Source organism: Poecilia latipinna, unplaced genomic scaffold, assembly GCF_001443285.1.
Source record: "Poecilia latipinna isolate Pla-1442-1.1 unplaced genomic scaffold, P_latipinna-1.0 Scaffold4850, whole genome shotgun sequence".
Classification (NCBI taxonomy): Eukaryota; Metazoa; Chordata; class Actinopteri; order Cyprinodontiformes; family Poeciliidae; genus Poecilia; species Poecilia latipinna.
In genome coordinates this window covers 5,174-9,166 of record NW_015117466.1, presented here as the reverse complement: position 1 = coordinate 9,166, position 3,993 = coordinate 5,174, and the positions used below count along the sequence as shown (strand labels likewise).

Sequence of the window (3,993 nt, the reverse complement as noted above, 5' to 3'; positions counted from 1 at the left end):
TCCAAACAGCTTTGATTATTTTTAAGGTGATACAGATTTGTATAGTATATAAGTAGCTGCATAAAGGTGAGCAGCGTAATTATGGAGCGCTTTGGATCTGATGGAGAACATCGCCAGTGGAAGGATTCAGGAGTCCTTCCACAGCAGATCAGAGACTATCCTGATCTACTGGGAAATGTTGATGAAGGTTTTTTAGAGCTTAGATTGCCCAGACTGATCATCACGGAGCTTTGAGCAAAACTTAAAGAAGGAGCCGTGCGGTACCGGTACCAGTCCTGCCAGCATGCCTAGGTGGGTCCCATATGGGGAAAAGGAAGGCAGACCAGATGGGTCCCATTTGGGTTTGTCCGCGGGTTCCACGGTGGCCCCACATGGGTTTGCCCATGTAGGGCCACAGCCGAGGTGGGCCCTAAACGGGCCCTAAATGGGCAAACCCATGTGGGCCCACCACCATGTAGGGCCCATGTGGGCTGTGGCAAACCCATGTGGGGCCACCGTGGAACCCGCGGAGAAACCCATATGGGACCCATATGGGCATCCTGGCAGGGAGTCCAGCTGCAGTCATCCTTCAGTCGAGCCGCCCGCTTTGTGAATGCGCCTTTATGGACAGAAAGCATCTCTATTCTGTAAATGTACAATTTATGCACATGATTTCTCTATTTACAATAAACATTACCACTCAAAAACGCTCTGATTCTGTCTGTCTTTGAATCCCTGCTGAACGCGCTGTTCAAACAGGCATTTGCACTTGAATCTCTTTATTGTTTTTTTTAATCATTATTATTATTTAACTTTTTTTCTTTAAAATGTATTATTTTTATTTTGTGAGTTGATCTTATGTGCCCTGAAAGAATATTTTATATAAAATATATAATAATTATTATTATTATAAATACTTATACTGCTACAAACAAGGCCGTTGCCATGGTTATTGCTTCACGAGGAGGCATACTTCCGGGTATTTATACTAATTTACATATGGATTTAAGGGTGGCGACAGGGCGGATCAGCAGCTGAGCTCTATTTCCCGCAAATTAAGATTTATAAAGGAAAGGTGTGCATGTGATGTGCACGGCTTTATTCATCCAGATTTTTTTGTGCGCCGCACTTTGTCCGTACGCCAAGTTTTAGTGTGAAAACTGTGCACTCTTTTACATGAGGCTCCTGGTCCGCAGATTTTAAGCAGATCAGACAACGGAGATCAACTAAGATCACTTAGTCACTTATCTGTACCTAGAGCAGAACAGAGACTATGTTGCTCTAATTAAAGAATGAAACTAAGGAACCCAAAACAACCCGAGATCCTGCTGACACATCCTCCAAAGTCGTGAGGAAAATTAGCTGTGGTTTAGAAAAAAATTAGAGAATCCTGAAAAAATTCTCCCACGGGAAGTCTATTATGTCACCAGTCTTGTTTACTTCCTGAAGGCATTCCTCTCCTCGTTTCGTCTTTGAATTTACTTTCGTTTCCTGTTGTTTCCATTTGGAGGTGGAAAAAAGCACAACTTGTGGTATTGGCTCCAAATAAAGGTAATGTAATCAGTTCTTAATGTTTGATTCTGAAATCAGCGCATAACTGCAGATACATAGTTCCCGTCAAGAGTAAAGCGAGTTGTTCAGCAGAAGTTTGCAGGCTGCCCGTGGAGGGAGCCGAGGAGCCAGACTCTCCCCGCTGCCTAACCCCACGAAGGCGGCCTGAGACCGAGCGGATACCCGCTGATCGCCTCGTCTTGACATTCACTCCAGAGCTCCACGACTAACTGCAGATTGGCGTTAAATGACACGTTTTTTCCCCGATCTGCATCAGTCAGTGTTTACTGCGGAACTGAACGTTCCAACATATCAAACTGAAGATCTGATGAGTTGATGCTAATTCAGCGCCATGGATCACCGGACGGAGGAAGAGAAGAACGAATTTCAAGGAAAGTATTTCAAGAGCGCTTCACTTGGAAAAATGTGAGAACACCATCTCCAAGATCAATAATTTCAGCAACGGACTTTCTACACCTGTTGGCTTCAAAGTTTCTTTGTGTCATCAAAGCTCTTCACTGATGTGCACATTCTTCACACAGACGTAAAGTGACAGCAGAGATCCCAAGTGGTCAGAGAATTAGTCTCTGGTCAGAGAAGTCACACATTCATTTTCAACGGATACTGCCTACTTATGAACAAAGGTGAGCTGTTTCTAAATGTTGTGATGTAAAATGTTTATCGTTATGTAGCAGTCAGTACGAGTTTTGTAAAAAAATAAATAAATAAAAAAATTACTCCACTTCAATGGCCTTACTGGAAAAATATCTGTCAGAATGGACAAGAAACATAACCGCAGTGAAGTTAGTTTCAAATTGGTTAATGGATATTCGCGCTCCGCGGAATAAGCGGCGTGTAGCTCAAGGTTGATCCGATTTCTGAACGCTAATTTCGGCCAGCCGTTCTCTACCGCTCCCTCCTCAAGCGCCCGGATGTTCACTTGGGGACCGTCAACAAATTTCCGAACCAAACATTTTAAACAATTTTAATATTAAATATAATTGCTGATTTTGAGTCAATAGGTCACATGATCTAGAAGCTATTGAAGAAAAATACAAAAATTTGACTAAAAACATAGCTGAAAAATTACCTAAAATGGAATAAAAATAAGTGTACCTCATCTATACAGACTAGTAGAACAATTTCACACTGATCTTGAGTCTATGGGGCACACCATTTGGAAACTATTGAAGAAAACGTATTATTAAGTGATGTAAATATGGTGTACCAGGAGTAGCACATGAAAGGCTAGTTATTTAGAAAACAGTTTTTAGAGATAAATAATCTAAGATCTGTCCTCCTCCTTGCAGGGTGGAATTTTCTGGAGACCATAAGTTGAGAGAGAAACTGACAAAGTGTAAGTGTCTTTAAAATGGCTCACATTCAACCATCTCACATTCAGGAGTCCTAATCTAATTCTGAAGGCATAGTGCCCTCCACACTTCTGGGACCCATGAATACGTAGACTGCTCATGGAGCGGGTCGGCCCGTTGCTGCGATATGTCACAGCGTCCGCCATATTGAATGTGGCTTCTCTCCCAGTAAGCTAATACAAGTGAAAGGACCAAACTTCACAAAGTGCCGTTCTTCAAAGTATTTTAAGTTAATACCTGTTATTGACACATTTTCTCACACACACAAATATATTTGGTAATCAAAGAAATGACTAAAGACAGAGTTTCTAACTTTTGATGTGATTATTTAATTGTTTTGGGGCATTTCTGAATAAAGAGCACAATGTTTTTTTTGATAGAAATTATTCTGACTTTTATATTGACATTGATGAACAGAAACACTTTTACAGTGTTTTAATAAAGAACATATTTACATATTTTCTCTCGATGAAGGCGGACACTTTTTTTCCTCTGCTCCCTCCATGCGCTTGCCTGCCCTGCTTGCTCTGTTTTTGTCCTGTCTTTTTCTATATTTTTGGAGCCTTTCTTTGCACATCACCCCGAGTTTATTCATGATAACAGGATTTCTGCTGTTTGGAGTTGCGGATACCTGGTTTATCGTCAACTTTGTGACGGACTTGGCCGAACTAGCGAACACTCAGACTGTTGGTGTGGACAGAGACTCAAGTTGGATGTGAGTCTTGCTGAGACTCGCAGCCCAGCTGAGGACTCAAAAACTCACTAACGGGATGGAATCAATTTTGGAGAAGTTGCTAGTTTCGGCTCAGTGGAACGGCCAAACTAATNTGGACAATTGGGNANTGAGATGTATCGGAGAGACTTTAGGGAAGATTGAAATTTATAATCTTCCCGACCTAAGACATTCTGTATCTGAATTGGCTTTTCCCGTGTGGCCTTGGAAGGGCTGCATATTTCCAATCTTCTTGAAGATATGTAAACATAACGCTCTTTCCCACCTCACCCCAGCTGAGCTCTCCCAAGAACATCATTCCTTGATAACAACACCTCTATCGGACTTTGCCAGGAGGCTCAGCCACCTGGTTTCATG

General features: G+C 42.0%; 3 long non-coding RNA genes across 3 annotated transcripts in view; all 3 read left to right on the top strand.

Moving 5' to 3' along the window:
- Positions 1-85: 85 nt before the first annotated feature.
- LOC106943077 (uncharacterized) lies at positions 86-633 on the top strand. Its single transcript, XR_001423809.1, has 2 exons — positions 86-272; positions 556-633. It is a non-coding gene; the product is annotated as an uncharacterized LOC106943077 (long non-coding RNA).
- Positions 634-906: 273 nt separating this feature from the next.
- LOC106943074 (uncharacterized) lies at positions 907-3,196 on the top strand. The gene is made up of 3 exons (XR_001423806.1): positions 907-1,956; positions 2,073-2,174; positions 2,841-3,196. It is a non-coding gene; the product is annotated as an uncharacterized LOC106943074 (long non-coding RNA).
- A 387-nt stretch (positions 3,197-3,583) lies between these two features.
- The window catches only part of LOC106943073 (uncharacterized), a 2,811-nt gene continuing 2,401 nt past the window's right edge, over positions 3,584-3,993 (top strand). Inside the window, exon 1 of the long non-coding RNA XR_001423805.1 lies at positions 3,584-3,595. This is a non-coding gene — a long non-coding RNA (uncharacterized LOC106943073). The remainder of the gene's footprint in view (positions 3,596-3,993) is intronic.